The sequence below is a fragment of the Chelonia mydas genome, chromosome 3, assembly GCF_015237465.2.
Source record: "Chelonia mydas isolate rCheMyd1 chromosome 3, rCheMyd1.pri.v2, whole genome shotgun sequence".
Lineage (NCBI taxonomy): Eukaryota > Metazoa > Chordata > Testudines > Cheloniidae > Chelonia > Chelonia mydas.
In genome coordinates, this window is record NC_057851.1 from 135,497,369 (window position 1) to 135,523,480 (window position 26,112).

Below are 26,112 nucleotides of genomic sequence, written 5' to 3' on the forward strand. Positions count from 1 at the left end.
CTCTAGTGTAACAGAGAAAAATTACTGCATCATATATTTTTATGAGAGCATCTTCCTGTTCAGGAATTTGCATGCCATTGGAATAGTAGTTGAGAGTCTATTTGGTTGAATGCTCCAGTCAGTTGAGTGTTGACTAATTTGCATGACAAAACAAACTCCCTTTTTAACCAGTAATCATAGCTGAGTGATTTCTCAGAGTGCAAAAAGACATGGATTTTGAGTGAGCAATAATCCAGTAGACAGGAGAGTACCTCATTAATTAAATCTAGGCTCTAAAATGCATATTATGATTTTATTTTATATGTAACCATTTGTTTCTAATACTTCTGCCTGTCACTACTTGAATCTCTATGCTTTATTACAAAAATTAATACCTGATTTCACTACAAACAAATCTAAGTGCTGTGTGTTAAGCTGAGCGGTGATCTGAGGTGGAATTGATAAACTGGGGTGTACTGTTGCTTTGACAGGAGCACATTTGTGAATACTGTGAACGTCCAGCAGAACAGGGGCTGGACACTCCAGGGACATGCTCAGAGTCCTTGGATGTGCCTATTGCTAACCTGCAGAGTGACAGTGGGCCCTGAGAAGCCTAGAAGAGAGTGCTTGTTTTGCCAGTGGGGTTGAGGAGCTGATGTACAGCAGGCACAGACAAGGCTCTCTCATACTAAGGACATGATAGCAAGGTGCTTCTCAAGCCTGGGAACAATGAGAAGCATTACCCACCCCTAACTACACAAAAGTGTCAGGAAACCAAAGAATAAATGGAACAAACTCTTTGATTTAATAGGCCACTTTTGAGAATCATAGAATATCAGGGTTGGAAGGGACCTCAGGAGGTCATCTAGTCCAACCCCCTGCTCAAAGCAGGACCAATCCCCAATTTTTGCCCCAGATCGCTAAATGGCCCCCTCAAGGATTGAACTCACAACCCTGGGTTTAGCAGGCCAACTCTCAAACCACTGAGCTATCCCTCCCCCCATGTGCCCTGCTGCAATCTCACAGCTCAGTGAGGTTGATAACTCTCCAGATTTAGCCAGGGCTCCACAAAGAGGGATCAAGCATGACTAGTCCTTCCTTTTAGTTCTACCAAAACATACTTCTTTCTTAGCTGCACAATGTTTTTCTATCCATCTATCTCATTCAAAAACATAATCTAGTTATGACTAACCACATTTAAGAAGGGAACCACACAGAGTAAGAACTCTTTTTACTTACTATCCAAACCCACAAAAGATGAAGGCAAAATGTGAACTTTTCTTCCTTTGAGTATAGGGCGCAGCCTGTGTTTTTAGTCTGTTAAGAACTGGAAACTGCTGAAAAAAACAGTTTATTTGTAGGATCCAAGAAGTGTAGTATTAACAAGAGAAGCTTTTCTCTTTACCCCTAGAAAATATAGAAATACTGAAGTGCAGTTTTACTCACTGAGGTCATTTTTCATAGAAGTGAGAATCAGGGCAAGTAAATAGCCAGTTATTTTCCTATATAATTTTGGGCCCCCCAGCTGAGGCCCTTCTTTTTGCCAGTTGAACCCTGCGACAGACCTGCAGATCATCTCTAGGAACAAGGACAGGTGGGATAGCAGAAGTTGCAGCAGCCCTAGGAAAAGGGGGAGGAGGAAGGAAGAGCAACTGACTCCCTGGGAGCTCTCTCAGACCAGGGAGATTCACTCATCCAAGAATGAATAGAGGGCACAGGAAAGAACAGGACACAGAGCCAGATCTACTTCCCTCCTTCCAGTGGTGGATCTCTGGACTGCCTGGAGTGAGCAGTTTGGCCAATCTGCAGGTAGCATGAGGAGAAGCCTGTTCAGTGCTCAGGGACAGGTTATCAGACTCCCCTGTATTACTTTCCCCTTTCAACTTTTTGGCAGGGAATACTTCTCCCCTATATTCCTGTTACAGGGCTATCACGAGTGCCTTTCTCAACACTTCCAGCTGTCAGTTCCATTCTCAGGTGGGTGGTGGATGTTTCTCCTAGAGCACAGTGGGTGCAGAAAATTCAAATGGAGAGAGGCTCAGGTGCTCTTCTTCAGCTCCCTCTGTCATTCTTTTACTTTTGGAGGAAGTTCAGGGGGTGGAAGGTGTTTCTCCCCAGATCTCCCCCAAAACAACATTTGTATGTGGGGAAAAGTATGGAGAAGGAATAAGGAGATCCCCTCAACAGGTGTTCCTTCCTCCCCTTCCCTGATTTTCTTATGGCCTCTGCAGCCTCTACAGATCCAGCTGGCCTCACCCCCTTGCTGAAGATATACAAGTCTACGTGGAAAAGATTTCAGTCTGTAAAGAGGTAGGAAAAAAAGACTACTTGTGACGTAACTGAAAGAACATAGACTTGAAAATTTTACCTATTAATGATAATAAAACACTTGTACTATTAATGGCTATAACCTTTAAAATTGAATTATCTACAATCAGAATCCCTTTTTGTGGACTGCTGTTGTATTCAGAAGTACTGAGGTAGTGATTGTGCTGTTCAATGTTTTTGTACTTAATTTTACAGCTGGGCATTCAGAATTCTCAAACTATAAAACCCTACTCTAAAAACTGTTAAAAAGATAGTCAACTGTTAGTTACCATAGTAAAAGAAGGTTAAGGATTCATCAGAAGTTGGTTTTCTATTTTCTCCTTATCACAGACAATAAGACCATTTCGCAAATATTCAAGAAAAAAAGTCAACAACAGCTCATTTTTAAATTCATAATCTTAATGTTCATTAAAAAGGAATCAGTTCTCAGATTCCCTGATAATATACCCTACATGAGGGAAAGGCTAAATGTAAATTTATTTTAGGCTATGTCTACACTATAGCCTATGTCAGCAAAAGTTAAGTCGCTCAGGGGTGTGAATATTCCACCCCACCTGAGCGACATAAGTTACAACATAAGCATTTATGTGCTGATGCAGCTCGCGGGTAGGATTTTTTAAAGTCGGTACAGCTGCACCACTGCAGTGCTGTACATATAGACATACCCTTACTGTGATCAACATTTTGATTTAGTCTAAATATTTTCAAAGTAAGATTTTTTCAAACTAAAAGGTAAAAAAAATCAACTTGGTTTTCAAATGACATCAAGTAGCACGACAGGACAAAATATGACCACTTGATAATCTACTACGCCCTTTGAAGTTCAGGGAAGTGAATCAAGGGTAGAAACCTTTTGCAATTGTCCAATATTTCAATTCATCCAGACTAGGTTGTCTACACAGCAAGTGACATAACAGTTTATTGAAAGTACCTACTTTGCACCTGGTTTTTAAGGAAATGTAAGTTTTTAAAAAGGTAAGATTTTAAATGCCTTTCTTCTGATAAGTGGGCATTGTGACTCTTGGTAACGATTATGCCCAGCAATTTAATTACCTGATTGGGCACTAAGTCATCCTGTCTTGGTATAAAATGTAATCATTGCCCTGCAGAAATTACATAGTTGATTTGGGGTCACACTGATTCATTTAAATGGAACTACACAAACATAAAACTGGAATTACACAGTGGTGAATGAAATTAGATCCCTTTGGTGTCTTGGGCTGTGCTCTTCCCCACAAGAACCATAGTAAGTATTTCATAGAAAAATGGATTGATACGAGTACCCTTTTCCCTTAAAAATCCCGTGGAGATAATCTTTATCTTGGTGTAGGTCTTCAGAGATGTCAAAAGATCAGAAGGTGAGCCTTGTTTTGTAGTGCAGCATTTGGCAACTGAACCTCAGGAACCTTAAATGAGAGGGAGTGAGAAGAATATGGAAAAGATGTTTTAGTGCAGTGCTTCCATCTTGAATCTGAAATTCTTGGAGCAATTTTAGGTCCTGCGCTGAAGAGATCTTTTTAGGTACTGTAAAGAATACGATCTACACCACAAAGTCTCTCTTGTTCAGGAACTGGTCATTAGCCCCTGCCCTTAAGAAGTGATACACAAATGAATCTGAGCTGAAGACCTGTATGGGTGTGGTTCCTGGGGTTCTGGAAAATAATCTTTTTCTTCTAAATATCTTGCCTAAATTATTTATCCACTTGACCAACAGTTACATTATTTTATAACAAGCCAAGATCTTCTCCAGAGGAGTGTTTCAGTGATGGATGGGGAAGGTGGTGAAGGGAAGGAGTCAGAATGATACATTTTGCTGTCCTGTCCTTCCTCTCTTTTGTCTCGACCATCTTTTGCTGTAGCTCTCATATGGTATCTAGAAGAAATTAAGCTATGAAAAGACTGTCTTGGTCTTTACTAGGCCCTAAAGTTCCTTTTCAGTTGTTTCAGTGACATTACAGATTCTCTCTTTTAGGATGCAGTATGTCAAATGACAGATGTCTTTTTGAAACTATGTTAGCTGTCACAATCACTGTTGCAAAACTCAAGAAGTTGAGAAGTATCCACTTCAATGACAATGCTAAATAGACATTTTGTAGAATAGGTCTAATCCTCTTGACTTCCATTGAGAATCTTTCATTTAAATTCATCTGTGCAAAAATGGCTATGCAAAAACATGTTGATGTACCCAGTGCTGATGGGATCTTTGTAGAACTTCTCTACAATACTCTAACTAGTCAGTCATCAGCATAGTGTTCTGATAGCTCCTGACAGTAATTAATGCATGTGTGTGATGTTTTCGGCTATGCAAAGGAGGTTAATCACATGGTTCACTATGTAAAATAGTTCTGGTGGCTATGATATTGCTGCACTGATTGTGGTGGGGTACAGAAAGATCATTTTGCTTCCTTTACTACAGTGACAATCTTGTAAGAGTTGTTTGTGCTGCTGGCTGATGGATTCAGGATGCCTTTTGCACCACTGGTGCTCTACCTTTCTGCTTGTGCACATCAGCATCTATGCACCATGGTGATCATGGGGGAGTGAGCATCTTGGGGCCCTCGAGATGTCAGTGATCGCAGACCTCAGGTCACTGTACTGACTATTCAGAGCCTTGGCTTTTTATTAGTTGGCTTGTTCTCCTAGCTAAAATGTAAATTTTAGCTTTAGTTTCTATTTCTGTAAGATAGTCAAGACAAATAGTCAAGACTGATTCCCTGACTACCGTAAAGTGAATTATTTTTACCCCCAAAATATTGTACTCTCTTCTGTATTTTTATCCCGGTATTTTCTAGTTCTACCAATGAAGGTGGAGTTAACTTTTTTATTGAAGACAAACATCTGGCTTTCTAGTGACACTGCCAATTGAAAGGTTGTGCTGAAAAAATAGGCTGTGCTATAACTAGTGTCATATTGCAGTTTGTAGTGCAGTCATCTGTTCAGCACATTCAATTTATTTGATGCACCAGAGATTTTGTAATACTAAAATAGCCTGAGCAAAAGCAAGCATCTGAATTAACTGACTCATTCTGCGCTCAAGCTTTTATTGTGGTAGAGTTAACTGGGGATTATATGGGATTTTCTGAATGGTGCATATGTACATCAAATGACTCCAGGTTATAAAACCTAGCAGTTGTGGCCTTTTGAAACACCTGTATACTATGAGGCTTATGCGCGTAGGTCTCCTTCACCATGGATATGATGATGTACTCAAGTTGATAATCACAAACTGAATAATTGCATACCAAATATTTTAACTACTGAGATATTATGTAATTTGACACATTCTACTGCTAGAGTCAAAGATGGTGGGTAATTCAGATACTGAGATGCATCTTTCACAATCAGTGATGCTGGGCAGAAAGGGGAAATGCTTTGAAGAATTTCTACCCCTTGACAGTAGAATACATGATTTTGTACATTTTGGAAGCAGCAGGAGAAGTGAATAAGGACAGCTGCTGGTGTAGGCTTCATCAAAGTCCAGCCACTGACATAACACTATCATCTGAAAAGTGTATAAAATTAAAACTATTTGCTTATAAGAGGAAACCTATTGGCAGGTTCAGCACAAGGTGGACTTAAAAAAAAAAAAGTCTTCTGCTATGTCCCTTATGGAATAATTTGGAACTTTTTACAGTTAATCGTAACAGCCAAGTACATTGTAATTTTTTTTTTTAACTATACAAGATGTTTGTTCCAAGCACAAGTGAAGAAAGCCCTATGTTAAATATATATATAATTACAACTACATTTTATATATTGCACAAAACCATTGGAGGCTCAAAACTTTACCTTGTTAAAATAGCAAATTTGCGGTAGCTAATGATTCTGCAATGGCACTGGTGGACTAGCTGAGCTACTATTTCTTTTCCATCATTGAACAGTCTCATAAATAATGACATGGTTGTTTTACAAGACACCCCTCTCCCACCAAACATTCATTTTTACATTTGAGCTCATAGCAAAAACTCCGTTATTTTATATCTATGTAGTCATTTTAGACACATACACTTTGGTCATTCTATATTGCTCCTGACAGACATGTTCACTACCATTTCTTTGATGTATTTTCCATATACTGGCAAGATCCTAGCTCATATCAAGATCATGAATACATAGAATAAAACTGGATCTTCATACTGTACCCATTATATACAAAGATGTAACATTATTAATAACTTTGTTTCCAATCTGTAAAACAAATGTTTGTTCGTATAAATAATTAAGTGGAATCCAGGAAGTTTATCTCCATTTCTAAATTAATTTTGCGGCAGTCTGATCAATATCTTAAAACATATGTATATTGTAGCATCTGCTTAATTCCCTTTCTCCACTTAGTCTGTTACTGTGTCAAAAAAGGGACTGTGTTACTACTGGGGGAATTCTGTGCCACTGTGCAATGCAGAATTTTGCAGAAATTAACGCTGTGTGTGCAGAATTTCCTTTCCCACACAGAAATGGGCTGCAATGCTGCTAGCTGCCATTAGGGGCCGCTGGACCTGGCAAAACCCAGCTCACACAAAGAAAACACTGCTCAGGGAAGGGAGCTAGAGGGTTTCTGGCAGCTGCTGTTCCCAGCATCCCCTGAGGGAAGGAGTGGACAGCGCACAGGAAACCGCGCAAGCCTGGGACTGAGCATCAGGATGTTTATCCCTCTGGATCCCTGGGCTCTGCGGGGGAAGGGGTGGGTGTCTGGGCAAGATGGGTCCCACAGCTGGGCTCTGGAGGGGGGTGCGAATATCTCGGCCAGTGGGGCCCTGTGGCTGGGCTCTGTGGGGAGAGGAGTTATGGGTGTCTGCCCCTTCCCCGGTTCAGGGGGGAAGGGAAGGGGAGGGACAGTGAAACAGGAACTAGGTCGTCATCGGAGTTTCTTTTAACTCTTTACTCCTGGGTGAATTTTTGTGTATGTCTGTATTGTTGCAGACATACTGCTGATAGGTATTTTGAAATAAATTACCAAAATAATTGAAACTGGTGTGTTTAAGTCGTTATTTTGACAAAATAAAATTTGCAGAATTTAAAAATATTGTGCGTAGAATTTTTAATTTTTTGACGCAGAATGCCCCCAGGAGTACTGTGTCAAAACAGGTAAATGAGATTAGTATGCCATAATCTGTATTGGCTATGATAATTTCTCCTCCAGTTGCCCACAAATGTTTTCAGACATTTTACATGAGATCAAAACCAGGCTAAAAGATCAGTAGCGATACTGGATTTGGCTAAGCTGTAATTCTGTGATATCATGTTGTTCTGAAACAGAAGCATGATAAAATGGTGGCTGAACAATATCAGGAGATCAAAGAACCACAACTGGCAAAGCCAAGTGAAGCAATCAGTATAACTCAATCTAGCAGAGAAAGGTATAACATGATCCAATGGCTGGAAATTGAAGCTAGACAAATTCAGATTGGAAATAAGGCATACATTTGTAATGGGAGAGTAATTAACCACTGGAACAATTTATTAATAAGGATTGTGGTAGATTCTCCATCACTGGCAACTTTAAAATCAAGATTGGATGTTTTTCTAAAAGATATGCTCTAGGAATTACTTTGGGGAAATTCTATGGCCTATGCAACATAGGTAGTCAGACCAGACAATTACAATGGTCCCTTCTGGTCTTGGAATCTATGCATAATTAGCTAACCTAACCTGTAGACAAGCTCATGAATAAACTTTCCTTCCAAAACTGTCTAGTCTCTTTGGTTCTTTTTGTGTGGGAGCTGACTTTCCCAATTGTTTCGACTTTTCATTTACAGTGGTAACAGCCAGTGAAGATGGAGCTGGATGAATATAAAAATGCTCAAAACCTTTGGACAGCACGGACTATCTCCCAACAGCACATTGTGAAGTTGCTGAAACTGAGGCAGGGGTAGCCCAAAGATCTTTAGCTTGTTCACTTACAGGAAGAGCAACTCTACTTTGAGATGGTGGCTGTAAAATATCAAATAATTTGTACATCTTTTCCTGTAACATTTCTAATGGGACTTCCAGTGTCTCTGTCATGCACTTCAGTAATTCCTGAAAAGGTTTTTTTTTAATTAATTGTCACAGGCACAGTGGATGAGACAGTTTTGTCATGTGAAAGGAAGAAGAACGATGTGAATGTTCCTGGTGGATCAGTACCTCCTCATCACTAGAATTCCATTCTTCCTCTGTTTCCATAATCCAAACAGGAGAATGAAGTGACACCTGAGAAGTTGAATTATGTGATTTACATGTATATCCATGTTTTGTGCAACTGCTGCAGTTTCTGTGTCTGGTGGGGCTGGGCCTGACATCCTGCTCTGAGCTTTGCCATATGGAGTGCAGGGTCACACCACCACTCAGGTTTGACCCTCCTCTTTCCTTCTCCCCATCATGAGAGGCCAAACCTGAGCAGCATTGCAATACAGTGTGCCAGGTCGCAAAGCCAAGAGCAGGGGTGGCCAACCTGAGCCTGAGAAGGAGCCAGAATTTACCAATGTACGTTGCCAAAGAGCCACAGTAATACATCAGCAGCCCCCCATTAGCTCCCCCAGCCCCCGATCAGCTGTTTCGTGGCATGCAGGAGGCTCGGGGGGGGGGGAGGGGGGCGAGGGCATGGCAGGCTTAGGGGAGGGGGCGGGAAGGGGTGGAGTGGGGGCAGGGCCTGTGGCACAGCCAGGGGTTGAGCAGTGAGCACCCCTTGGCATGCTGGAAAGTTGGCACCTGTAGCTCCAGCCCCAAAGTTGGTGCCTATGCAAGGAGCCGCATATTAACTTCTGAAGAGCCACAGAGTATGGAGCTAGGCCCAACCGTGTGGGACATTAGCTACCTTTGCAGGGTGACTTGTGGACACATGAAAGTCATGGACAAATGAGAAAGCCATGCTACACATGCCTTTTTCCCCTGCTATGACAAACCTGCAGCCCTAAATATAATATATAAGATTACCATCATTGCAATAGATTTTTTTAAACCAGAAATATCTTTATTTTTTCTAGTTCCCTTACTTTGTGCATTTTACAGCACCCTATGGATAATCATTTTCGCTGTTCCAGTCAGTTTCTACATTGTTTGTGCAGGTCTTTCAGAGCAATTGAGGAAAGAAACTTTTTTTTTTAAAATAAGAGAGTCAGATTGTAAAAACAAAAACAAATTCGACATACACTCAAGAGACAGGCATAATACCTAAAACTACTTTTAGCTCGTTGCCTGAAATTGATTAGATGTCAAATTGACAACCTCCCTTCCAGAAAAGATGAGGGTGAAAAGCTTGAGAACTTAACATATTAGAGGTTAATAGCAGGCTTCCAGCACGAAATAGTTAAAGCTACACTAGATAAATAACTAGAAAATATATTTGCTGTGTCACAAATTTTATTTGGTAGCTTAGCTATCATCAGTCTCCTGCTCTATGCCCTATCATCACACTTCCCATCTTTTTCCCCTTTCCTTCCTCCATATCTCTGATGATTTAGCCGAGTACAACAAACGAGACTTATAGGTGGAAGCACGAAATGTCTGATTTGCAAAGATGCTGCGCATCTGTAGCTTCCGCTGATATCAGAGAGATTTGAGGGGGGCTCAACACTTGTGAAAAGCCAGGTGAATTATGCTAAATTTAAAAACAGACACTTTTCTTTAAAATAAGTCCAAAAATATAAATGCAATTGATACCAATAGCCTTTGTTATTTTGATGTCCAAGAAAGTGACGAGAATTTTTTAAAAGGAAAATAAGGGACTTTTCAGACTGCAAATATTTCCACCCCAAGCCAACTGAACATGTAGAATGGAAATGACAAAAAATGAAAGGTTTCAGAGTAGCAGCCGTGTGAGTCTGTATCCGTAAAAAGAAAAGGAGTACTTGTGGCACCTTAGAGACTAACAAATTTATTAGAACATAAGCTTTCGTGAGCTACAGCTCACTTCATTGGATGCATACAGTGGAAAATATAGTGGGGAGATTTTTACATACACAGAGAACATGAAACAATGGGTGTTACCATACACACTAACAAGAGTGATCAGGAAAGGTGAGCTATTACCTGCAGGAGAGCAGGGGGGGGGGGGGGGTTGCGGGAGAACCTTTTGTAATGATAATCAAGGTGGGCCATTTTCCAGCAGTTTACAAGAACAATAGGAGGGGAAATAAACAAGGGGAAATAGTTTTACTTTTGTGCAATGACACATCCACTCCCAGTCTTTATTCAAGCCTAAGTTCAAGTGTATCCAGTTTGCAAATTAATTCCAATTCAGCAGTCTCTCGTTGGAGTCTGTTTTCAAAGTGTTTTTGTTGAAGAATTGCAACTTTTAGGTCTGTAATCGAGTGACCAAAGAGATTGAAGTGTTCTCCGACTGGTTTTTGAACGTTATAGTTCTTGACGTCTGATTTGTGTCCATTATTCTTTTATGTAGAGACTGTCCAGTTTGCCCAATGTACATGACAGAGGGGCATTGCTGGCACACGATGGCATATACCACATTGGTAGATGCGCAGGTGAACGAGCCTCTGATAGTGTGGCTGATGTGATTAGGTCCTATGATGGTGTCCCCTGAATAGATATGTGGACACAGTTGGCAACGGGCTTTGTTGCAAGGATAGGTTCCAGGATTAGTGTTTTTGTTGTGTGGTGTGTGCTTGCTGGTGAGTATTTGCTTCAGGTTGAGGGGCCATCTGTAAGCAAGGACAGGCCTGTCTCCCAAGATCTATGAGAGTGATGGGTCATCCTTCAGGATAGGTTATAGATCCTTGATGATGCGTTGGAGAGGTTTTAGTTGGGGGCTGAAGGTGATGGCTAGTGGCGTTCTGTTATTTTCTTTGTTGGGCCTGTCCTGTAGTAGGTGACTTCTGGGTACTCTTCTGGCTCTGTCAATCTGTTTCTTCACTTCAGCAGGTGGGTACTGTAGTTGTAAGAACGCTTGATAGAGATCTTGTAGGTGTTTGTCTCTGTCTGAGGGGTTGGAGCAAATGCGGTTGTATTGTAGAGCTTGGCTGTAGACAATAGATCGTGTGGTGTGGTCTGGATTGAAAACTGGAGGCATGTAGGTAAGCATAGCGGTCAGTAGGTTTCTGGTAAAGGGTGGCGTTTATGTGACCATCGCTTATTAGCACTGTAGTGTCCAGGAAGTGGATCTCTTGTGGGACTGGTCCAGGCTGAGGTTGACGGTGGGATGGAAATTGTTGAAATCATGGTGGAATTCCTCAAGGGCTTCTTTTCCATGGGTCCAGATGATGAAGATGTCATCAGTGTAGCGCAAATAGAGTAGGGGCATCAGGGGACGAGAGCTGAGGAAGCATTGTTCTAAGTCAGCCATAAAAATGTTGGCATACTGTGGGGCCATGCGGGTACCCATAGCAGTGCCGCTGATTTGAAGGTATACATTGTCCCCAAATGTGAAATAGTTATGGGTGAGGACAAAGTCACGAAGTTCAGCCACCAGGTTTGTCGTGACATTATCGGGGATACTGTTCCTGACGGCTTGTAGTCCATCTTTGTGTGGAATGTTGGTGTAGAGGGCTTCTACATCCACAGTGGCTAGGATGGTGTTTTCAGGAAGACCACCGATGGATTGTAGTTTCCTCAGGAAGCCAATGGTGTCTCGAAGATAGCTGGAGTGCTGGTAGCGTAGGGCTTGAGGAGGGAGTCTACATAGCCAGACAATCCTGCTGTCAGGGTGCCAATGCCTGAGATGATGGGGCGTCCAGGATTTCCAGGTTTATGGATCTTGGGTAGCAGATAGAATACCCCAGGTCGGGGTTCCGGGGTGTGTCTGTGCAGATTTGTTCTTGTGGTTTTTCAGGGAGTTTCTTGAGCAGATAGTGTAGTTTCTTTTGGTAACCCTCAGTGGGATCAGAGGGTAATGGCTTGTGGAAAGTGGTGTTGGAGAGCTGCCTAACAGCCTCTTGTTCATATTCTGACCTGTTCATGACGACGACAGCACCTCCTTTGTCAGCCTTTTTGATTATGATGTCAGAGTTGTTTCTGAGGCTCTGGATCGCATTGTGTTCTGCACGGCTGAGGTTCTGGGACAAGTGATGTTGCTTTTCCACAATTTCAGCCCATGCACATCGGCGGAAGCACTCTATGTAGAAGTCCAGTCTGTTGTTTTGACCTTCAGGAGAAGTCCACCCAGAATCCTTCTTTTTGTAGTCTTGGTAGGAAAGTCTCTGTGGGTTAGTATGTTGTTCAGAGGTGTGTTGGAAATATTTCTTGAGTCTGAGACATCGAAAATAGGATTCCAGGTCACCACAGAACTGTATCACGTTCGTGGGGGTGGAAGGGCAGGAGAGGCCCCGAGATAGGAAGATTCTTCTGCTGGGCTAAGAGTATAGTTGGCTAGATTAACAATATTGCTGGGTGAGTTAAGGGAACCACTGTTGTGGCCCCTTATGGCATGTAGTAGTTTAGATAGTTTAGTGTCCTTTTTCTTTTGTAGAGAAGCAAAGTGTGTGTTGTAAATGGCTTGTCTAGTTTTTGTAAAGGCGAGCCACGAGGAAGCTTGTGCGGAAGGTTATTTTTTTACGAGAGTATCCAGTTTTGAGAGCTCATCCTTAATCTTTCCCTGTTTGCTGTAGAGGATGCTGATCAGGTGGTTCCGCAGTTTCTTTGAGAGTATGTGGCACAAGCTGCCAGCATAGTCTGTGTGGTATGTAGATTGTAATGGATTTTTTACCTTCAGTCCTTTTGGTATGATGTCCATCTGTTTGCATTTGGAAAGGAAGATGATGTCTGTCTGTATCTGTACGAGTTTAATCTTCTCTTATTTCAACTACCACTCTAGCTCTGTGGTTCCCCAGAAGTTTTGGGCTGATTCTGCCCCGTGCTTGCCTGACCACCACTATGGCCCCCACTTATTTCAAGCTATCATACACATTAGCTGCATCTCACGTGTCTTCTGGACACTCTGTATATCTGCTGTCTTTTTCCTTCTCTTATTTCTTATACATGCAGTTTCTTTTTTGCTGGTCTATCTTTCTATTTTTTATTCTTACTTTGGATACCACATTACCTTGGTTGTCTCCCAAGCCTCAGGTTGTGGGAGAAAGGTTTTCCCAGTCGTGTTCTCGACCTCCCCACACCAGTATTGCGCACTACTGCTCCCTGCAGCTTGCTGGTACAACCAAGATCAAAGGGAACAGAGTTGTATAACTCCACCTAAAGAAACAGAGAAGTGCACGCCCCCCAGCAACCATGCTACAGAACAGACCAAAGGCAGGCACCTTTCTTTAGCTGGCACCCCTCCAAGTTAGGAACCCTAGCCTTAGACAGCTAAATGCTAGAAGATATAAATATAAAATAATAATATAAAATCAGCATAATTTATTTATATTATTATTTTAAACAGCCGTGTCTGTCGTGCTTCTCCCATCTTCATTTTAAGACTTGAAGAATGTCTATCTTAGTTTGAAATACCACATAGTGCCTATATCTAGTATCCAAACTTGGCATGCAACTTCATTTCTCAAAGTAGGATTCAACAGAAAACACTATGTATAGGATTTCTTGTAGAATGTTTGGACTGAAAGATTTACAAGAGATTGGAAGTTGAATTAAGAAGTTGGTTGGCTAGTACTTACTACAGAAACTGCAACACCATACGTAATAAAAACTTTAGTCTTAACAATAATATTTTAAATAAAATCTTATATACACAGTGTGACAAACTGCAGCCTTATGTTCATCACTTTTACAAGACTATGATAAATTCTATACAAAGTATGCCTTGTGAGGTATCATTTGAAAACTCAGTCTACTGAACGTTATTGTCCTGGTAAAGTGTGTGTAGCAACATTGTATGTAAACTTAAGATTCTACTGTAAAACACTGCTGTTTAGAAAAGCAGCTCAAACCAGTTCCTCAGAGACAGAAAAGCCAGCCAGCACAGCCAGGCGTCAACATAATCAAGTGGACTATTACAGGGTTAAGTGGCCATTCTTTGGCCGGAAGAACGGTATGAGCAAAAAATTTACATCTTGGCAGACTGACTTGCTGTCACCTGAACCCCAGCTGGAGATGATTCTCAGAGAGGAGGGAAAGATATTAAAATGAGGAACAGAGGACACAAATGAAGTCTCTCTACTCACGGCATCAACGTTTGGAAAGACAAAAGCAGCATCATTGAACCGGGCGAGTAGTTCTGGGTGACAGATCCAGCCACACTGCTGTGAGCATGTGGTGAGAAAAATCTTTTTTTTTTAGTTCACTTAAAAGTGTTTGGGAAACTCCGTTCGAGATAACAGGCTTTGTGCTTATTGTTTTCTATTAATGAAATGGACTTTCTTTGACCTTGTACTGCACAGAAGAAAAGACCTGGGTAGTACAAGCTGCACATTTCTGGGGACAAGTCTGGGACTGGGAATTTGCTGGTGTCACTCTGCAATAGAATTCAGGAGTGGCTGGCCAGAAGTACTCATATAATTCAGCTGGTCGCAATTTTGCATGCTAGAGATTATGTCTAAACAGACGACGAGTCATTCTCACTGCAAAACAGTGTAAAAAGCACCCAATTAGAGAGCTGAGGGGACACAGCTGTCCAATAGTCCAGACTGTAACCTGGAGAATGTCATACACAGGTTTTAATGCTCCAGGACAAATTCTGATTGACTTACAGCCAAAAAATTTCAGTGAGGTTGAAACAGGTGCAATTCAATGCAAAATGTAACCATAATAAATTAATTACCTAATTATCTGCAGTCTAGTCTAGCAAAATAATTACAATGCAATATTTTAAAGGTTATTTTATTACAGATAAAAAGTACTGACTATGAAAATATTCAAATGAACAACTGAAACATAAGAACGGCCATACTGGGTCAGACCAAAGGTCCACCAAGCCCAGTATCCTGTCCTCTGACAGTGGCCAATGCTGGGTGCCCCAAAGGGAATGAACAGACAGGTTATCATCAAGTGATCCATGCCCTGTCACCCAATCCCAGCTTCTGGCAAACAGAGGCTAGGGACACCATTCCTGGCTAACAGCCACTGACAGACCTATCTTCCATGAATCTATCTAGCTCTCTTTTGAACCCCGTTATAGTATTGGCCTTCACAACACCCTCTGGCAAGGAGCTCCAGCGGCTGACAGTACATTGCGTGAAAAAATACTTTCTTGTGTTTGTTTTAAACCTGCTACCTATTAATTTCATTTGGTGGCCCCTTGTTCTTGTATTATGAGAAGGAGTAAATAACACTTCCTTATTTACTTTCTCTATACCACTCATGATTTTATAGATCTCTATCATATCCCCCCTTTGTCGCCTCTTTTCCAAGCTGAAAAGTCCCAGTCTTATTAATCTCTCCTCAGATGGAAGCAGTTCTATAACCCTAATCATTTTTGTTGCCCTTTTCTGAACCTTTTCCAATTCCAATATATCTTTTTTGAGATGGGGTAACCATATCTTCATGCAGTATTCAAGGTGCAGGTGTACCATGGATTTATACAGAGGCAATATGATATTTTCTGTCTTATTAATTATCCCTTTCTGGATGATTCCCAACATTCTGTTCGCTTTTTTGACAGCCGCTGCACATTGAATGCATGATTTCAGAGAACTATCCACAAGGACTCCAAGATCTCTTTCTTGAGTGGTAACAGCTAAATTTAGACCCCATCATTGTATATGTATAGTTAGGACTATGTTTTCCAATGTGCATTACTTTGCATTTATCAACATTAAATTTCATCTACCATTTTGTTGCCCAGTCACTCAGTTTTGTGAGATCCTTTTGTAGCTCTTCGCAGTCTGCGTGGGACTTAACTGTCTTGAGTAGTTTTGTATCATCTGCAAATTTTGCCACCTCACTGTTTACCCCTTTTTCCAGATTGCTTATGAATATGTTAAACAGGACTGGGCCCAGTACAGATCCCTGGGGGACACCACTATTTACCTCTCTCCATTCTGAAAAGTGACCATTTATTCCTACCCTTTGTTTCCTATCTTTTAACCAGTTACCAATCCATGAGAGAACCTTCCCTCTTATCCCATGACTGCTTATTTTGCTTAAGAGCCTTTGGCGAGGGACCTTGTCAAAGGCTTTCTGAAAATCTAAATACACTATATCCACTGGATCTCCTTTGTCTGCATGCTTGTTGACCCCCTCAAAGAATTCTAGTAGATTGGTGAGGCATGATTTCCCTTTACAAAAATCATGTTGACTATTTCCCAACAAATTATATAACAACATTTCACTTTTTTATGTCTATCATTGACAGCTTTAACATTTAGACAAACAGAAGTTAAACTGAACACAGAAGAGAATGCCTTCTCATTAAAGTCCTGCCTCATTAATTATGATTCTGGCTTATACATCATCCCAAAATAATAATTCTAAAGACCAAATTCTACCCTCATTTATACCTGAACAACATCATTGGAAACTATGGAATTTTACAAGTGTAACTGAAGGAGAGTTTGGACCTGTGGTTGGAATATCATGAACAATTCTGAAGATTATGAGCAGGAATATAATCCAGCTCTCCCTCAGTTACACTTGTATAGTTCCATAGTGCTTCAGTGCTAACAGGAATAAAAAGTAGTGGAATATTATTTTAGCCACAAAAATGAGCAGATAGATCTTTGAATACACATGGGAGCAGAGATTTGTATAGTAAGAAGAGGCCATTTTTTACAAAGGCACTTTTCAGAGCATCCACAGTGAAGCGCTGATAAGGTGACAGTAATAACCTTTCAACTACATTAGGGAGCTCTGAATATATTTGACAAACATATTAGATACTATGTTTGCAGAATAACAGGTAGATTTTAAACACAGCTAGTACTCTTGTTTCTTCATCAGACATGGAAGTTACTGAAAAAAGCTTAAAATGACCAAGGCAAAAAAAATTATCCACTTGTGTACTTCCCCCTTAGTAAACTGAGGTAATACACAACTGCAATGATGCACATTCTTCAGCGACACAAACTCATACAACTCTTCAGCTCCATTTGTCAGAATAATCATCCAGGTCATCCAAAGGTGATCATGGATTTAAAAGAACCTCAGGGAAAACAAACAGTGTAGGAAACCTTAATGTCCTTCTGCAACCTGCAGGACTTTCCTCCTGAACATGGAAGATACTCAACAATAAAAATTTTAGACCATAAAAACCAAATAGCCAGAACCAAAGAGAGCTTTTGTTTAGAAACATACAAAACTATTTATATACTCTTATGGCTGACTATCTCTATTTGTGGTCTCAGCTGGCAAGTTGGCTAAGAAATTATTTGTGTCATTTTAATTAGATTTTCTTAATTCAAAAGTACATTAGGATTAATACATTACTATTTAGGAGTCCTGGTGGATGACCAACTAACTCCAAGCGTGAGGCCATGGCTAAGAAGCCTAATGCAATACTTGGATGTATAAACAGGGAAATATTAAGAAGCAGTAAGAAAGTGGCATCACTGAACATGGCACTGATAAAGATCATTACTGAACTACAGTATCTAGTTCTGGAGTCCACATTTCAAAAGAAGGAAACTGAAAAATTAGAAAGAGCTCAGATGAGTTACAACAACAATTTGAAGTCTGGAAAACCTACCTTACAATGAGATTTATGAAGCTCAATCTATTTATTTTATCTAAGAGAAGGTTAAGAGATGGTTTGATAATCGTCTACGAGTACCTACATGATTCTGATAAAAGACAGCTCTTTAATCTAGCAGGAAAAGGTATAACAAGATCTAATTGTTGGAAGCTGAAGCTATACAAATTCAGATTGGAAATAAGGTACCTGTTTTTAAAAGTGAAAGTTATTAATCTTTGGAACCACTTACGAAAGAGAAGGATTCCTCTATCACTTAGAGACTTTAAAATCAAGACTTGGTGTCTTTCTAAAACTTATGCTCTCACTCAGCACAAAGTTTTGCAGATGATGGAGGAATTCCTGTCTGAAATTCTATGTCCTATGTTATTTGGGAGGTCAGATTAGATGATATAAGGGATAATTCTGGTTTCAAACTCCACGAATATATATTCTAAGAAAGAAAACAGTATTTGGCTATCATGACGAAAGGTAATATTTTTCTGCAACTCACATAAAAACCTAAATACCTAAGTATAAGAGATTTAATTAACTTTTACAAGTAAGTATTTACATTTATGGTTTCATGAACCCTGATTGCATATTTGTGATAACTTTCTGTGATTCTTACACAGTGATTTTCATCTTTACAGCGTTTTATAAATGTTAGCTACATTAGTGTATTAAAAAAACAAAACAACAAAAACAAAAAACCCCAAACAAAAAAATACTGCAATTCTGATACAATCAATCTGATTAGCCTGCAGGTCTTTAACCATATGAGAATTTGGCAAATTGCAAAAAAATTACAGTCACAAGAGCAAGTGTCTAATTTAGATTTTAGTCTTAAATCCAACAGCTTCCCCCCGTTCCTCCCCTGCTATTACGGAGTTATGTTTATTTCTATTTTCCTATGCCCATAATATACTTATAAATATTACAGTGATAGGTGAGTGGGAAATGTTTTCATGTTAACTGGAAGCTTTTTATGTATGTAAGAGCTTTCCTTAAAGCTCTGTACAATAAGAATGCACTGAAATTATTTTGGCACAATCTAAACAGAGTAACTGGTGACAAAGGAGGACTTTCCCCAATGGAACATACACGGAACAGATCTTTTAAAACAAAAACCAACTTATTTTGCCAGTATTTTTCTCTATTTCCCCTACTATTATTGAAGATAAGTATACTACACAACTCATTTTCTACGGCTTGACCATGGGCACAAGTAATAATCCTTTATTTATAACAAATGTCTGTTAAAGAAGAAGTGATTGAGGTTATAAATTTAGCCTTGTGACCTCAGTACAGCAACAGAAAATGAGATGTTAAGGAGAAAGACTATTTAAGCACCACCAGTATTTTTAAGCATTACTAAAAGAAGGTAGACAAGTAGAAGGTAAATAGATTCGTTTTTTTGAGCATGATATACTTGAATACAGGTCTAGAAGCAGGAATTGCTAGGTGAAATGTTATGGCCTGTGTCATGCAAGTAGTCAAACTCAATGATAACAATGGTCCCTCTTTTGGCTTTAAAAATCTATGAATTTTTAGCCCAGTGTTAAAGTGACTCTGTAAAACATGATTGATATGCATCAGTCATAATAATGATTCACTGACAAAACAGCAGAAGCATTTCTGATGAAGGTGTTCACTTAATATTTTTTCCAATACCCGAAATAGTTCAAAATAACCAAACCTGACTAAAGGGCAAAACTGGTTCAATCACAGGCTCTGTCAACATTTGGTAATCGATATCTCCAACATAAAGTATATTGTTTCAGACAAAAAAATTTACTTACTGATAAGTATTTTCAGTGTACAAGAACACTGTAGTACTTAAACAATAGTTTTTGACTTGTGTTTCTAAAGGTAATAGACATTAGAAATATGAAAAGTCACAGTTAAGGTAACCAAATAACATTAACTGTGCCCCGGGGCAACGCCCCCTCCCACCTTTCATTCTTTGTTCTTTTAATACCTATTTTATAAAGATACATATGTTTTTGGATCAAGGACTTATTCTAAGGGCTTTAGAGGTCCACATCCTAGACCACATCTCACATGTGGAGAAAATACTGCAGTTGGACTACTTTACAGGCCACATTCACTCTGATATCGAGTGTTACTTTCCACTGGGGACCAAATGTGCAGACACTAAGAAATTCCAGGCTTTCTTTGTGCTGTTCTATTGCTATTGCTCCCAGGAGTGGCTCAGCTTTATGAAGAAGTAAATTCAGCTGTATGTACATGCTCACCAGCATGAAACCATGTACATAACAACAGGTACCATAAGACTGAGCAATCTGGTCTGACTGCCAGTTCTGTCCAACATCACCCCTCTGAACATTAGTGACAAGGTGACAAGTCGCCTCGCAGAATTTGTTCCTTAAGGTGAAAGACATGCCACGTGTACCCTGTTTAACAATGTGTTTCAGCTGAGCCATTGTCCTAGCTCAAGGCACCCCATTTGGACAATTTCCCTAAGGAAGCCGACATCACTGCCATTGCCAAGAACCAGCTTCAAACAAAGCCAATGCCTATCATGACAGATCCAACAGTGCAGACCCCTAGTTTTGATATCAGATGCCATCTTTGGATAAAACTCAATAGCTTCAGGTGTGGAATGATCAGATGTATTACAAATGATAATAAGTGAAGCTTATGTGACTCCTCCCTTTGTAACTATGGCCAGTTAGATGATGTAGCCCAAAACACTTGTTCAATGCTCCTCCCTCAGCTAACCAATGGTTAAGACACTTAGACTAACACACTTAATTTGACTGTCTATGTAGATAGTATACATATTGCAATTGCAACTTACTTAGTCATATGACATCCTCTTAAAAGGAGGTCTAAGCCTGACAGGATACTTTGACTTTTCTAATACAGTTGTGAATCTTGCCAAAGATGCCTTTCCCAATCTCAAAACTAATCCAGTTTGCAAGCCATTGCAGTGTGTTGAGACTAAACTTTATTAAGTTTTTAGGACAAGTTGCTTTTGACATAAGACATGACAAAAAAGAATTACATGAATTAAAAACCAAACATGATTAAAAACAGGTTTTCCTAAATTTCATCTGTCAAAAACAATATGTCCAAATCACCTTTAATTTGCATTAAAAAAGTATCTTCTAGCCACAGGCCATAGACGCAGATTTAAAGTGGAAATGGCCTTTTGAGGATTTTTGATGAGTAGGTGGGTGAATTTGAGTTTATAATGGAAAATAAACCTCAACTCTACAAGTCTACTGTATGTTCACAATTACTTACACACACAAACTACAATAAAAGAATATTAAGGATGCAAAGTGAAACACTCAAAAATTACGAAATGTCAGAATTAAGGTTGCCTGGGCAACCTTAATTTGCCTCATTGTGCATGTGAATTCACAGAATCACAGAAATGTAGGAGCGAAAGGGACCCAGATAGGTCATCTAGTCCAATCCATTGCACCGAGGCACGACTAAGTATTATCTAGACAATTTCTTACAGGTATTTGTCTAACCGGTTTTTAAAAACCTACAATGACAGAGATTCCTCAATGTCCTTAGGTTATTTGTTTCAGTGCTATCCCTACAGTAAGAACATTTTCCCTAAGGTCTAACCTGAATCTTCCTTGCTGCAATTTAAGCCCATTACTTCTTGTCCTGTCCTCTGTGGTTAAGAAGAACAATTTATCACTCTCCTCTTTATAACAACCATTTATGTATCGAAGACTATTATGTCCCCCCTCAGTCTTCTCTTCTAGAGACTAAACCACCCCAATTTTTTTTTCCAATCTTTCCTCATAGACCTTTAACCATTCTTCTTACTCTTCCCTAGACTTTCTCCAATCTGTCCACATCTTTCCTGAAGTGTGGTGCTCAGAACTGGACACAATACACCAGCTGAGGCCAGTAGCGTGGAAGAATTACATCTCATGTCTTGCTTACAACCCTCCTGCTAATACAGCTGAAAACGATGTTTGCTTTTTCTTGCAACAATATTACATAATACATTAAAAGTACAACTAAATATCATATTTAGTTTGTAATCCACTATAATCCCCAAATCCTTTTCTGCAGTACTCCTTTGTAGGCAGTCATTTCACATTTTATGCGTGTGCAACTGATTATTCCTCCCTAAGCATGGTACTTTGCATTTGTCCTTACTGAATTTCATCCTATTTAATTCAGACCATTTCTCCAGTTTATCAAAACCACTCTGAATTCTAATCCTGTCCTCCAAAGTGTTTGCAACCCGTGACAGCTTGTTACTGTCTGCGAACTTTATAAGTATACTCTCTATGTCATTATCTAAATCATTTATGAAGACATTGGATAGAACTGGACTAGACTAAGGACCCCACCCGATATGTCCTTCCATCTCAATTGTAAACCATTGTTAACTACTCTAAGTATGGTTTTCCAGCCAGTTGTGCACTCATCTTATATTCAGTTCATCTAGGCTATATTTCACTCTTTTGTTTATGAGAAGGTCATATCAGACAGTTTCAAAAGCCTTACTAAAGTCAAGATAGGATAGAATCTTTAATTACATGATCACATACTATTTCCCCCCCCCCCACCCCCGTAAGACACCTGCCTCATTCAGCTCTACTGATGAATCACGGTAGCATAGAGAAGGAGGCAACTGTCCATAAGTCTTTGACTTATTTGTTGAAGAAATGTATTGAATGAGGCAGAAAAAGAAATGCTGGTCAATACAGCTACAGGATGAGGGTGAGGTTTAAAAATGTACCAGAAACTTAATAGCCAGAGGCTAGTACAAAAGACGGAAAAAAGCTCTACAATAAGATCAACGGACAAAGTTTGGCACCATCACTACAAAACCCTTTGCTGCTAGGGAAAAGGAGGATGCTGGAATTCCTAGCAGTTGCTGTACTCAAACATTTCTTGGGGGCTTCACCTTTATTATTTCCAGCTTCTGATTAACAAATCAGAAGCCCCAAGAAGAGATGAGGCTCTCTCTCTTCTCCCCATTCCTCAACAGTCTCCTGGTTGCTGGAATGTGTGAGGGTTTCCACTGCTCCAGGCAACAGTTTCTGCAAAGGAGGGTTCTCTGCTATGCTGTCCTTCTAACAACCCCATGGCTGTTGAGAAGTAGCGGTAAGGGATTCTGCAACTTTTCATTCTCCTAATTCATGAACAGCTGCAATGCCTGTCTCTGCTGTTAGTAGATTTCTCGGTAGTAACACAGAGAGACAGATATGATTCTGGTCAGTTTTGCGGCTTCTCAGGGAGTTCTGAACTACAGTGAAACTAATCAGATTCACCTCAATTTCATTCTGCTTGCCAAAGCTAACAGAACAACTGTGCCACCGGAACAATCTGTTTAGAGAATCAGGGATCCAGCACAGAATTAGTTAACATTAAATAAGTTATATTTGCATCCATAAGGGCTAGAAACAATATTTTAAATGAAAGATCAAATTCTGCAAATGTTGATGGTTTAGGCCTTGTTCCAATTACTAAGGGAAGTGTCCGAGTTCCCAGCCACCAGTGAGCAAGTAGACTTTTCTAGATCCAAGAGAGTGAAGTGGATTATTTTCTGGTTTATATATCATCAGAATTGAAAGCTACATTCTAACTGCAGAAATTACTGGTGATGAAGCACAAGAAAGAAAGAAATCCCATCCTGGCTTTCAGATCCCAGGCTGAGTGTGCAATGCTGGCAGCTTTAAAACAAAACAAATCAACTTGTAAATGCAGCATATTTTATATAAAAATCAGAGCCAAAGATGGAAATCGCAATAAAGTTTTTACAGAGATGGCTTACAGTTTAGCTTGCAACACTGTCTGAAAATATTTTACTTACTGTCAAGTAACTTCTAGATAAATATATTTTCTCTAATCTTTAAGTTATCTTTTCCAGCTTGATTATTTTGTAGTTTTGACAACATTTTGTGTATATTCAGCATCACTATTTTCCCACTTGTTAGTCAGTTTCCCCTGTTTCTGTGAGCCTTTCATTGAGCAACAAAGGAAAAAAACATTTTTAAAAACAGGGAAGTGCAACTACATAAACATAAATATTGGTAGAAAAGCTCAAGAGCACTTGTTTTTAAACTCATTTTTTAAAAGCAAACAAATTTCACGTTAATACCTTTTTGGATAAGATATGTTCTCCAACACTTAGGCACAATGAATACCTGGAAATTAGTCATGTGAAAGCATGAGTGACAAAGTGGGTATGGTAGTATCTTTTACTGGACTAATTTGTGAAAGAGATGTGCTTTCAATCTCCACAGAGTTCTTCTTCAACCATGGGAAAATAGTTTTACTTAGTCATGAACTCTTAATTTTGGTTTTGCTCATATTAATGTTATAATTTTTGGCTCTGGTTCTGCATACTGTTTTATATGGGCAAATCCTGAGCCAGCGCACAGACCCATTCACTTGAATGGGACTCCATGGAGGTACCTGATCAGTGTAGTTGAATACTTTATGAATACCTTTAATTTCACTGCAACTGAGAAGAGCCTGGTTAACTCACAAGTTTACCCATCACATCACCTTATGACAAAAGATCCAAAACAGGCATGTCATATCTTCAATTCATCTAAACCATAAACACTCCTCAACCTTCTCCCGCTCCCCGTTAAATCCCTGCAGAATAGGTGGCCTGTTGTCAACTCATTTAAAAAATATTTAAGATAGTTGTTAGCTTATTGGATACTATCTCATGCTCTCAGCTACCTTTCATTGAGAGTCAGCTTCCTAATGTCCATACACATACAGTACTACTACATTGAATGGCTGTGGTGCGTGCTTCATGCATTTGGCATTTCTCTGATTGGATTCAGAGACGCAACCGTAGCCCCGCCTGATGCCAATGAATAGACTGGATTTACTGAATACTAAATATACCAGAAGACAATTTTGAACAGAATCCCTCCTCCTTCCCCCAACCCTCACTGCAGAACCACTAGCATCCGGCTCCAAGCAGTGCATGGATGAGATCATGAAATAAAGCTCATCCATACAACTGTCATCTGCTTCTCAGTCGAGTCAGCTTCCTCTTCCACAGAATGCTTTATATTTGAAAAGCGCCATCAGCTTTGTGTTATATTAGTAACCCATTCATTTCCACTCCAACATATTCTTTCGCAAAAGGCAAATTATTTTACCTTTTCCTGATAAACATTTGTAAGAACCCATGTCTATCAAATATTCGGGAAGTGGGGGTTTTGTTAACAATTAGAGAGAAACCTTATCAAAATACTCAAGATAGAGAGAAAGAAAGGGAGAGAGAAAGGAAGTAGACAAATAAGAGGGGAGATAATGGGTTTTCTCATTTCCCTTTCCACACACATTAAAGGAAGAGTTTCATTTTCCTTATGGGGGGGTGGGGGGGCTGCTGGACTCCAACTAGGGGGCGTTTTGAAACGGGGGAAGATTCAAAAATAAAAAGGACTCAATGAAACAACAAAATCCGTCAACGGGGGAGGAGAGATTTAAAAACAAAAAGACCCTGGCTACAAACAATAAGCCCACACTGCAGGAGACTCGCCGTCCCAGGTGAGGGAGGACGGGAAGGGATGCCTCTGTCCGCGGGGGCAGCGGAATAGGGAAGGCTCCCCTCCCCCCCACCGCGGGGCACATCTGTGTCGGGGAGGGGGAGGAAGAAAGCGATTTAGCGGCTCCATCTGCATCCAGCGTGGGCCGGCGGCTCGGGCTCGCCCGTGGGCAGCGCAGGCTGATGGGCGGGGAGCAGCAGGGAAAGGCGACGGCGGCGGCCGCCGGGTGGGAACGGTGCACAGCAGCCAGCAATCCGGGAGGAGTCGCTTGGAACAAGCCCCCCGGCGCAGGCGGACAGCTCGGAGGCTGGGGCAGCGCCAGCCGCACGCCCCCCCGGCACGGCAAAGGGGGCGGCGGCGGCCATGGAGGCGCACGGGGGAAGTGGGAGCACCCCCCCTCCCCCGCAGGGACGGACGATGCAACCCCCCGGCGCCCCAGCTCAGACCGCGAGGGGAATGGGGCAGGAGCATCATGACTTACCCCCCCGCGAAGGAGACTCGCTGGGCAGGGGTGTCCCTAGCGCCGCCGCTCACTGACCCGCCATCTCCTCGTCGCCAGGGGGGCGGGACGCTCCGGGTCCGTCCGTCTCTGTCGGTCTCACGCTAGCAACCGCTCTAACGTTATTCCCTGGACATAGCGGCTAACGGCACAGAGCGGGGCGCGGGCACTGCGCAAGCGCCGCCCTATCACACACACACACAATGCGTGGGGGGGGAGGGGCGAACAGAGTGCGAGTCCCGACTCCGAGAATTACTGCGCAGGCGCCCCGGGGATTGAGGGCGCCCCAGCGAACT

The 26,112-nt window shown here is 40.8% G+C and overlaps 1 protein-coding gene across 14 annotated transcripts in view; it reads right to left on the minus strand.

Annotated features, from left to right (window-relative positions):
- Positions 1-26,092, minus strand: part of CEP170 (centrosomal protein 170) — a 188,873-nt gene extending 162,781 nt beyond the window's left edge. For 13 of the 14 annotated variants that reach the window (XM_043543343.1, XM_043543345.1, XM_043543344.1 and 10 more), the window contains exon 1: positions 25,799-26,092. The gene's annotated coding sequence lies outside the window, so the exon portion shown is untranslated. The remainder of the gene's footprint in view (positions 1-25,798) is intronic. The other variant, XM_043543338.1, reaches the window with a different exon arrangement.
- Between the last annotated feature and the right edge of the window lie 20 nt (positions 26,093-26,112).